This window comes from Aphis gossypii, chromosome 1 (genome assembly GCF_020184175.1).
Source record: "Aphis gossypii isolate Hap1 chromosome 1, ASM2018417v2, whole genome shotgun sequence".
NCBI classification, from domain to species: Eukaryota; Metazoa; Arthropoda; class Insecta; order Hemiptera; family Aphididae; genus Aphis; species Aphis gossypii.
In genome coordinates this window covers 40,581,551-40,594,758 of record NC_065530.1, presented here as the reverse complement: position 1 = coordinate 40,594,758, position 13,208 = coordinate 40,581,551, and positions in this window count along the sequence as shown.

Sequence of the window (13,208 nt, the reverse complement as noted above, 5' to 3'; positions counted from 1 at the left end):
ACATAGGAAATTTAGTTACATAGAGTTTAAGCTTTATATATATGATGTATGTATTAGGAAAATAAGCATGCGGTCCATTAGCCTCTAAATACTGTTTATATAATATATTATATACGAAAATGATATTATATTTTTGGCGAATGCGCGGATGACGTACAAATCGAATTTTTCCAATAGACTTAATTAGTTAGTTACTTATTTCGATTTCTGTTATTTGCTTTTTGTTCGCTACGCTTGGAGATTTTACAACTAGTGTAGTAGTGTGAAATACCTAATAATACGACACATATTAATTTATCATCGTAGTTCGATTAAACTTGCTTGTATCTGTAGTGAGTAGGAACATTAGGAATAATATAATAATATAGTGGAACTGACTATTATAGCTAAATTATTATTTAGAATTGACAATCGACTACACCATCATTATTATTATCGACGAGAAATATTAATACAAACGCATTTGAATAATATTGTATGTATCTAACAATACGTACCTTATATAATATATGAGACAACTCATCAGATGAGTTATCATTAAGATGTATAAATTAAACTACTTTTATTCTTTTATTAGAAAAGTTCCACTATAAACTTAAAATTTTGATTTTGATACACAAATATAAATTATAAACATAAAATAAAACATATATTTTATGTTAATATAACAAAAGTTTGATGAAAAAAAATTCTTGTCGTGAACTTTGTTGCGTATATAATTTAAAAGTAATTTGGTAATTTTATATTATTATCTCTGTTTACAGCCACTGTCTTATATTTGAATCGTCAACATTGCACAATGAAAAATGATAGGCACTTACAATAATTAAAAGTTTAAAAGTTTTTAATTTGTCAAAAACATTTTTAAAAAAGTTTTATATAGGTATAACGAAAAATTACTTCTAATTGCTAGAATTGGAAAAATCTCTACAGTGAAGTGTTTGTCATCATAATTGTTATTATTAAATATTACTCTAAGCCATAAGTTATATTATTATTTTTTATACTCTAACCTACAGAATTCTGAACACAGGCATAACTAATAATATTGGAGATATCAGATAATCATTGAATATTTTTTAATTTTCAATTAAAAAATTACTAAAAAAACCTAGGTAACTTGTATCAAGCAATTTTTATCACTGTTATTTATTTATTATATTAATAAAAAATATATTTTGATTCTTACCTGTGGAGTGATAAACGTATTGATTTTACAATGATGCGTGTATTTTTTTTTTTGTGTCTACCATCACATATTTTACTCTTTTCTCGTATCTGTAGTTATTCATGAATAATATTTAACTAAAAAAAAATTAATATTTATTAATTATGTGTAGGAAAAATAAATGTGATATTATAAGCTAAATGTATGACTCTAGATAGTAGTACAACACATTCATAAATATATATTATAATAATTATTAATACAAATCATTAAACAGGTATTGTAAAAATAAAAAAATGTATGATATTATATTGATCTAAATAGATTAAAATTTCTTGGAAAAGATATATATTTCATAAATAAAAAGGTTGAATACAAGTTTCCTTATATAAGTTCTAAATTAAAAATTCTCAAATAATAATAATAGAAATAATTCATTTTTATAAGTGTATTATTGTAATTAATTTAAACAGTTAAAGCAAAATCATCCATACCTAATAATAAAAATACAAATAATAAATCTTTATTATTTCAATTAATTTTTATTCGCATCAACATAAATATCGCTTCCAAAACCTACATTGTAACCCAAGTCCTAAATATGAAAACAATAAACAAAACTACACATATTTATACTATCAGAATTCAGAAACCTTATTATCCCAATTTAAACACCTCATCACGAGTTTGTCACTTGTCGTCAAAATCATTCCTAGGAAGAATATGAAAAGTCTCTTTAAAAAGATTTTTCAAACAAAATGAATAAAGAAATCTTTCTAATAAAAATATGATACCCAAAGCCATTAGTGTAATATAAAAACAGAAATTTTAAATTAAAATCATTGATTATAAATACTAATATATTGATTATAGTATTTATAATCAATGTTAAAATGTATGATCTTGAAACAAAATATATTTTTGTAAAGCTATTTTAAATATTATTAATAAGAAATGTCAAAATATTTAGAACTATATTTTAGCTAAGTAGTTTAAAAGGAGGAATGATTTCATACAATTTTTAGATTTTATATATAAAAATAGGTACTATAATTTATAATTGCCAAGTCCATAACTATGCGTCTATGCATCAAATATGAATAAATATATTTAAAAATAATTATGTACGTTTTAGCATAATCATAATATATCATAATATTATACCAACTAAGACATATTATATATTAGTTCTCATGTCATTACGTGTTAGTCAGGTTATATTATAGTCGTTGCACTTGACGTTACCTGTGAGACTCATTATAATGCGAGCAGTATAATATTATCAGGTAAGTAATCCACCTAGCTGTGGTGGATTGCGGACCCCGCGAGATGTGTACGTAGTTTTATAATTTCTAATCCTCAAGTTTCAAAGTTATATCAATTTTTTTTAGTATGGTAGATAAAATATAATAATGTGCCATCTTGTGGTTTTTATATAGTTGGTAAAACAATCTGTCTTATTTTACTTTTCAAAATTTATTTTTACAGATTTCAACCCTTTAAAATCAAAATTTTGAAAATCGGACAATGTGGTGACACTTAAGAAGGTATTTGGAACAATTCGATGAAAAAAAAAATGGAAAAAAGTTAAATATTGTTGCCACAAAATGGGTACATAAAAAAGGCCTATTCTTTATAATGTATATATTATATATAGATTGTAGATGTATTATACATACACAATACATATACACTGATGTATAGCCATGATAAATTTACTATTGTTTGAGAATGGTTTATGCTAGAATGTATTCCATTTTTTGTTACTATTTTCTGTTTATCATTTAATTAAATATCAGCATGGGTATTAGTTAAAATGTATTCGTTTAGAATTTAATATTATATTAAACTGTACATGAAGATATTTAAATATTTGTTCTGAGCTTCGCCTGTTGATTATCAAGCTGCAATAGAATAGATTCCTAAATACCTAAGGAAGGAATAAAGTTTTAAACACAAAATGCTTTTAACACGAATTCTATGCGAAATTATCTAAGCTCGAAAGCGTTTGGAATTTTTATGTATTCAATACGTGCTTAATTGTATTCTATAGGGAATGTGTTACAATTAGCGAGAAAGTAATGTATATATATGTGTATATCTTTCATTAAAATATATAATAAGTTATATTTATGTTTAAAAATTATAATTCTTATAAAATGCAATGAAACAATTATTTATAATGTACATTAAATTTAACGTATCTAAAAGTAATAACAATTGTTTAAAATTATACAAAATTTTCTAATTGTATAGTTTAACGAAGTATAGTTCATCGTTTTAAAATACCCTAAAATCAAATGTTCAAACGATCGACTGTGGTTCAGCGAACCGAAAATTTCAATTAAATTTACGTAGATGTCATTTTTTTAATTATTATTTCTATTATTATTGATTATTACTTATTGTTTACCAAAATCCTTCAAAGTTTAAATATGAGTATTGTCTAAATAAATTGTCAAAATAGGTATGATAATAAAACATTTAAATAATACAAAAGAATACAAATTATATTAGTCATTAAATACCTATATAAATTATACAATATACATATAAACAATATAAATGTAATATATTTTTTCTTGACACTCATTTTAGTTTTAATTTAACTTGCGTAAAAAAAAAAGTAGTAATATAACATAGGATCAGGCGTAGATACGAATTTTTTCTGGGGGGGGGGGGTTAAATGTATTTATGATACAAATTCCGAGTTATTAATACTTCATTTTCATTTTGTTCTAACCATTATAAAAAATATTTTGGTTTGGTTTGGGGGGGGGGGGGGGGTGAAAACCCCTTACACCACTGCATAGGATTCAATTATTATTTATTTTTATATTTTTAATTCATATTATTTACAGAATTTTTAAAACTGATTTTGGTCAATTTTGTTACAATATTTAAGTACTTTTAATTAGAATAATTTTGTATAATATTATTGATATATGGAATTTTTTATCAAATTTTATTTTATATCCATTACCTTTAGGAGATATTTAGATTTTTAAATAAATAAGAACATTGTGAAAACTAAGCTCGTCTTTATGAAATCATACACTTACAACTACTGAAATAATCCAACGTTATCGTAAAATATCTGTTATAAATATAAAATTTTTTAGCAATATTTGCATGATTACTCTCTATACCTGTTACACGTGGGCATTGTGCCATCAGAAATAATATATATTTATAGTGAATTTCAAGTTTAAATTCCTATTATTCAAGCTTAAAATAACTGATTATTTTGACATAGGTAACTAATTAATTAATAATTATTATATTCAATGTTTTAATTTTAATTTTTTTTTTTTTTTGTGATATGTAAATGTGTAATATTTTCAGTTTTTTTTAATGCAATTAAATGGTTACTTTATTATCAACCCTCATTATGAATTTTAACTGCAACCTTAATAAAAATTATTTTGTGATTTTATACTTTTGATGTTTTTAAATTTCTATAAGAACAAATGACAAATACTCTTGTATTATATATTTAAGATTAATATTAATCTATTTGACTGACATTCGACTATCATAAGTAGAACATTTCTTTAAATAGCTCTAAATTAGTCTAAATATTTCAGAAATTTCATAGTATATAGAAAATACTAACATAAATAATATTTTAAGAAAATTTCAAGTCTCTACAGTTATTCCTTTCTGAATTTTGAAATTAAAATTAAAATCGATTTTTTTAATCTGTTTCAATTGTACAAATATTCTTGTTTTTGCTATTTTTTTTGTAGTTTTTTCTCCAATTATTAAGAAAAGTAGATACTGGATATCTTCAACTCCAAAACGTGATTAAAAGAAAAACACACTTTTTATCCTTTCATACTATTATAATACCTAGTGAAGAGTGAAGCATCAAGCAAGCATGGTGGTTCTCGAGAATTTAAAAAAATATATTGGTGTTAAGTTGTTAATTATATAAATAGAAATTATTATCTAATAACACTCTTGCTTGTGTTATCATTTATTTGTTTATTTTGTACTAACTAATGATCAAAAAACTAAAACAAACTACTTCGAGCTACTTATTTTATAACAATGACATAATATTTTAACGTCATATTTTATAAAAAACCGAACAGCCAAACATAAAAAAAATTAAGTCATGTTTGTTTGAGACGCCGCTTAGCGATTTACATGTAACTTGTGTAGGTAACTAACATTGGTCATGATAACGTATTCGTTACAATGAAAATGTGAAGGCCATAAACAATAATGCATCTACAACAATTCTCCAAAATACTAAGTAAAAAATTATTTTATTGTGTTATTTTAATATTATACACTATATGTATATTGTATAGTTATTCTAAAAGGATTATTTAGGATTTTAAAATTACATCCAACAGAACTTAATAATTCACTATTGTTCCATTGAAACGTTATCTTGTCTTAACCAAGAGACATTATTATAGTTGTAGCTAGCAAGATAATTATTGAAATATTAAATAGTAGTCAATTTATCCAATTCTCCTATATATTGTGATAAATTAAGTATATGAAACTATGTATTATAATATAGGAAAATATAAGATATTTATTTTAAAACACAGAAATAATATAATATTTTGAGTTAGTTTTGTATGTATGAATAAAAACACTAAAAAAGATATAAACTCAAAAATATAGTTTTATTCATATAGGAATATTCATAAAGTCATCATCATATACCATTAATAATATTCCCTTAAATTTGTTTAGATATAGTCACATTCACTTATTAATTATAACTTATATGTATATCAATCATAACCTTTCAACTAGTAAACTTTTAACATTTGATGTGATTGTTATACAAGTTACACTGTTACAGTATATAGTACGAGTTTTCATAAAATATAATTAATAATTATATAAGGCCACTTAAAAAATTTTAATTAAAATTAAATGACTAGAAAGTTTGGGCTTATAATGTAATATACTTTACCGACATTTGAGGGATCTAATCAAATTATTCTGGTACCCAGACCCTTATATTTTATTTCCGATTAAAATCATATTTCATCAGTGATAATTTAATTAATGAAATTAAATTAATACGAAGTCACTTTCCCTTCCATACTCCGTAACCTACTTTTTAAGAGCCCGTGCATAATTCTAAAGTCATTAAATATGTCTACATACACCTATAATCTACATTATACAAACTTTAAAGTGTTTTGTTGTTTAAATAAATTGTTGGTATCGACGTTTCCATGAAATGTTAAACCTTTTTTAAACACTTTATAAATTATGTCCTATAGATATAACTGACTCATTCAAAGGGTTATAACTTATGCAGTGCCGTAGGTACTCTATAGTCACTATATATAGTATATACTGGAATATGTTTACACTAGATTAATATACTGGTTCGATTATTTAGTCAGTTTAAATAAGTACTTAAGTAATGGATAATAATTTTCAGTGATATAAGTATACTGTATAGGTTAATAACCTACATATTGCGTTTATAACTTCCGATTGAATAATTACGATATAAATAAATATGTATATAAATAAATAGAAAATAATTTGACTTTTTTTTTAATACATTCGCATATTTACAGTCTTATAATAGTCTGATCATGGAATAAGACGAATGTTAATAATTACTGGAATATTACAATATACATATAATAATTAGTAGCCATTAGCTAGTAGGTATGCTTACTAATTTGTACAGTTTCATCTATTTTTCTAAACACGCCGCTATAAATAATAATTTACGTCTAAATAGAATAGTGTTTATGTATAAATGATAAAATGCAGTTTTATTTTGGTCATAACATTTGATTTAAAGCTATAAATTTCTACTTAGATATGATTTTATGATTAATTTTGATACTATTTCAAAATGAATTTATTCTCAAAAACAAATAATTTTTTATATGTAGTACTCAACTATTTATAACCATTCATATCGCACTATTCAACTTTATCACATTGTACTTATAATTTTATTTTTGTAATTTTTGTAGAAATTTAATGATAAATCTATTTTTATTTCGTTCGTTATGTTTATAATATTCAATATATACCTATTTAATATACCTCTTTAAAAAAATCTATAAAGTAAATTGTGTCTGTTCTCGTGGAGAGGGAAAGCAGTATGTAAACCCAAATATCGCTTCTGGAATTTATCACAGTTAATTCAATCGATAATTAATACTAATGCACAATAATACTATTGCTATAACAATAAATAAATGAATTATAATTTATAGTGAGTCAAGAGTTTATAGGTACCCCATAATTTTTAAAGTTGTTATAATTTTATATTCGTTATTTACTCAATATATAGCTAGTAGTTTGTTATAATGTGTTATACGTAAAACTTCCCACGTTACCGATACAAGTTTGAGGGTTTACGAAGGTGAGCTTTATTTTCAAAACAAGTATATTATAAAATATCTTTATTATTAATCCGTAATGGGATTTCTCGACCGCGTTTGTTTTATAAAGTCGCTGTATACGCACTGGAACTTGCAGCTGATGAATTATACATTAAATTTAAACGACGAAACACGTTGTTTTCAACCATCGACAAATTAGGTTTTGATCGTTTCACTAAATTTAAGTTTAGCAGGCTCATAGTACACGGAGTGTACATAATGTAATACAATATAAAGAAACCACGAGTCACGCCTTTAGGTGTACAATATATTACATTATTACCTAGGTATATAAAGTAGGTTTCAAAGTTTAAAATATCATACTTTTAATTGCACAGCATTGATTTTTACAATACACCAATGTAAGGTAAGTAATAATATTATTTTCTTTTCGACCATCACATTTCGAGCCTTTACCTCCAGTTATATTATAATCTATTTACTGACCATTCATAAGGAGTTCAATATAATTTAAAAAATTGTGTGTGCGTGTGTAAATGCGTTCGTAATAAATGAACATTATTGTGTATAACTTGGTGTAAAAGAAACAGCAAAGCTCTCACGCACATGTCAATTGCACTTAATATTAATGTTAATTATTTTGTGTTTTTTTTTTGTTTTTGCATCAAAGTAATAACATTTTGCCAATATTATATTATCTATAATCTAGTAATCTGATACAATTTCTTAAAACATAATTGAATTAGTCAAAAAGTTTATAAGATTTTGGAAAAGTCATTTTCAAGTAAATATCATGACAAATTTAAATATGTTTTCAAAAGTTTTATCCAATTACTAAGATGTAGTCAGTACAATTGTATATCTTTGTGTTTAGGGATATTCTTTTTAAATTTAAATTTAAATAATATGTTGTGGGTACATGAAAAAGCCGTAGGTATAATATTATAGAATATAGACTATGGTCATTGAATAAACAAAAAATAAACTATGGTAGTCAGAAAACTCAGTAAAGGTAAACGTAGTTGTGACATATTTATAGTAAAGGAAATGTAAATATACACGTATTTTATATTATCGCACGTCGATCACCATTTTAATGACTTTTATTTCCGTTAGGTTTTATATAGCTTGTGTGGTATATAATTCGTATATACCTATAGGTTATTTTAGGTGAGTTTTTATCATAATATGTTTTTGACTTTAAGATTATACCAACTTCTAAATGCATACTGCTAAGCTCTGTCGAAGTACTCGTCGGTATTTGAAACTATGAAATCGGTTTTAAACAAGATAGCTAAACATTGTTGCTTAAATTAAAAAATTAAAATTATTTATTCTTAACATAAATGATCCAAAAACTCTCGAAGGCGTTAAAATTAAAACTATATATAGTACCTATGTATACAGGTAGGTACTTCAGATTTTAGTTTCCAGATTTATCTTCTTTCAACTTCAGAAATCAAGGTTATTCTTAGAAGAGGAAACTATATTACCATATAATATAATTATTTTATTAGATAACAATCAAAAAATATTGAAATTAATTTTCCGAGAAGATTCAAAAATATTATGATATTATAATTTAAACTGATAACAAATTACTATATTATGTTATAAATAATTCTTAATAATATTATAACATATTAGTAAGATAAAAATAAAAATAAATTCATAGATGTAATAATATAACACGACAAGCTAAACTTTTATATACCTTCGTTTAAGAAGAAACGGACAAATTTAAATCTATTAAAATATGTTTGCCTTAACTACAATATCAAAAATAATGATATTTCATAGGTATATTATATAGCTATAATAATACTTGTGGTTTACAAAATTCTTTCTAAGTATTACGTTTTTACAGAAAGATAACATTTTAAAAATGAAAAATATCGTTTACATTTTATATTGTATCACAGAATGTACATCAATAAAACAAATTACTTTATATATATACGGTTTTATGGGTTTATTCGTTAAAGTCGTTGAATTAATATTAAATGGAAAAGTACCTATTTATTCATGACTATTTTTCTCTGAGAGTCGGCGAATAGAGAATACATCTGCTTTTTGAATTATACCAGTGAAGCTATTTCATTAAAACGACATGCCGAATTCGTGAAATTTCACACCCATATAAGGGAGGATCTCGCATTTATACGATGTCTCTGAGAAAAAGCTTAACCACTAGCTGAGGGACACTTCATACCGTTGCTATGAAGTTCACTTCATTGAGATTTGTCTTACTTGAAAAAAAGATTACGACGACACTCTAAACTTTCAAATGATTGTCTCCGTCAAGTGCTTTCAAATGAAGGCAAAATTGCCAATAGAGTCTGGGAATTATTATCAAGAAGTTAGTTTTATTTAGCTTAGGCACGTATTGGTCATGCTTGTGCTATACACGACTTCGCGTATAACAAACAAATTGTACTACAAAAGAATAAAGTTAAAAAATAAATAAATTTAAGTTCGTGTTTCAGAGTGAAAGGAACTCATCTTAAGTTTATACCTATTTAAAATTCAATGATACTTGAACATTACCTGTTTAATATTAAAAAGAAAGATTTGCATTTAGGAACTTCAAAGAATAAAATAAAAAGTTATTTAGAAATGATTTATATTATAAAATTCACATTGACATTAAAAACAAATGGAAATGTTTTATTATATTTTCATATTTGCATAACATTTTTATCGTATATTTATCATGATAATATTACATTTCTATATTATTTACTTGGTAATATGATTTTTTTGAATCTTAAAAAAGTCGATAATATTAATATTATTAGATTGATGTAAGCATTGGTATAATACAGCAGTTTCAATATTTTTTTATATAAAGCATAAATATCGGGTTGTTGGTTTTATATCTTTTTCTACAAAAAAAAAACGAGAAATATTTAAATATAATAAAATAAATAGTATCCATATTAATTAGTATTTATGAAAAAACCATTATGTTAAACAAAAAATAAAACTCAAGTGGATATTATAACAAAGTGTAGTCCCCACTCTTATTTCTATATTATTACCTTTGCTAGTAAATACTGAATAGTATAATATAATATATAATATATTAGTAGGTATATCGAATTTTAAAACTATAACGAATTATATTATACTCGAAAAATAATATCCTTAACTGAAATTATGAATTAAAATATTATTTTAAATTATTATTTATTGTTAGTTATTTGTTAATAAAGGAATGAATAATATTTGTAGCCAGAAACGTATTTATAGGAGGGTAGCTAACGGTAGGTGCGCCTGTTTGGCTGCCAATTTTTTACATAGATACATTATTTACAGTTATAAATATAATTTATACTTTCAACTTTATTATGATCTGAACTTCTTGATTTTCTAATCATAATAAAATCAATTTTATTTATAAATTTGAATTATTTTCATAATTATTATTAGTTGTATAATTGCTATTGTTTATTGAAATTTAGGAGGTCTTTCAACTTTTCTTTATTAAATTAATGTTTCTTATTTAATTATAAAATATATAAAAATTATTGAACTAATCAAAAATATACATAATGTAACATACAAAAGATATTTATTATCTAATTGTTTATTTTAAAGTTAAATTAATATGTAGAGACTAAAGATGTTGATAACTTAAATATACGATAATTTATTGATGTTTTTAGCATATTATACCTATATTATAATTATACAGATATTATCGAGATGATGGCATGTATGACCTATGATTTATAAATATAATATTGGTTCCACTGATGTAAATAATTGACATATGCCAAACTCATGACTATACCAAGCTATAATACTCATGTACCCTGGCAATGGCTTTGGCAATAATAAATTGTGTTTTTTTTTTTTGTACAGTGATACGATAGATACATAGGTACTGCGATTACTTTGAATATTTGTGTATATCTTTTTTTCATACTCCAACGTTATTCTACATTTATATATTCATATAAGATGCTTATTCAGGAGTTAGGTATTCGTTATTCTATATTTCTATATGATAAAGCTATTTTAATTCCATTTTATAATAATATGGTATTATTATATATAGGTACTCACTAAAAATTGACGGACGCATAACGTGATTATTTCTACAAAATTTAACTTGGACTGTAGAAAATTATACACGTTATAAAGATGTAAAAATACAATTTTATGAAATTACGATAATCTACCATAATAGGTACCTACTTTAAATCTACATATTATTATTCGAATTAGTAGTTATGCTACTTCTTTTGTAAGGTTTAACTGGGTTTTTACAAACTTATTTAATTATACATATTTTAATAAACAAGCACAGTCAATTAAAAATAACGGTAATAAGATATTCAGACTCGTAGGAAACGTATATGAATAATTGTTTATCAACTTACATGGTGAGTGGTGAACTGGTGACATAACTTGCGTAGTGTATTCACTTTGGCGTATCGCCATTATTGGCTTGTAACCCTCGATAAATGGGCTATGCGAGTACATGGGTTGGATATTATATAAGGCTCACAAAATTACAAAAGTATAAAATTCGATTTTCTTAAATTTTGTCTCACAGCATAGTGTACATCATGTCACCACTAATCACTATTAATTATGGTTTAATATGCTCTTTTGGACGGTGTGAAATACTGTGGATTGAGAATTGAACGGCACGACAAACGCGGAAAAAAATGCCGGCGACAATATAGAATGTTCCATGATACTAAATATTACGGTAACCCGCTTACCCAGTTTATAACGTATACCATTACCATATACCTATAGAAATATAGACCCTTGTTACGTGGTTACCATCAATTTCGAAGTGGCATATTTTATACCACGGTCGGTGTAAAATATCCTTGTAAATAGAAACTAACAACTGATTTGTATATACTTATATTATACATTATTTTTTAATCATATTGAAATGTTTAGTTTCTACAGTAAGTTTATTAATTGAATATTTAAGAAATATTCTGCACGTTCACGATACGTAGAAAACGTAATGACTGCACATTCTGTTATCAATTCTCCTTCGAGACACCGTTTAAAAGAAATCGATTTTGTTATTATTATACATCGTCGCGTTTTGCTTACATACAATGCTACAGAGTACAGTAACTAGTAAGTATAGTAATACATATATATATATAATATATAGTGCATATTATTATCATGATATTTTAGACTCCATATCGTATAGTAATATATACGTGCAGATTGACCGTAGTAACGCCGTAACGGCTGTAATAGCAGCAGTAATATTAATATACACACATAATATAGGATAACCGTTTTTTTTTTGTCGGACGAAATAAGTTTCGGAGAACAGAAAAATTACAGTTATGATATTATTATATGCGTGTAATATTATATTATATTATATCGATAAAAGGGTCGAACGCGTATAGTATTAGTCATAGTTTTTACGGAGTTTTAGATGTATCGTCGTCGTCCGATAGTCGAAGTGATGGTGGCGGGGATGGCTCTGCGGGGGAGAGGGTAAAGCAATGAGTAATATACGCCCGGGACAGACCTACATATATACATATACAACACTCTACACACAAGTCCTATTTCAGTGTATGTATAATGTGTTTGTATGTATGTATATATATATAATAATAATAATAACCGAAGGGGCAAACTGTGGCGTCGTAATTGGCGCGTCGCGACGCCACTGGCGCCAGCCGGTTTCC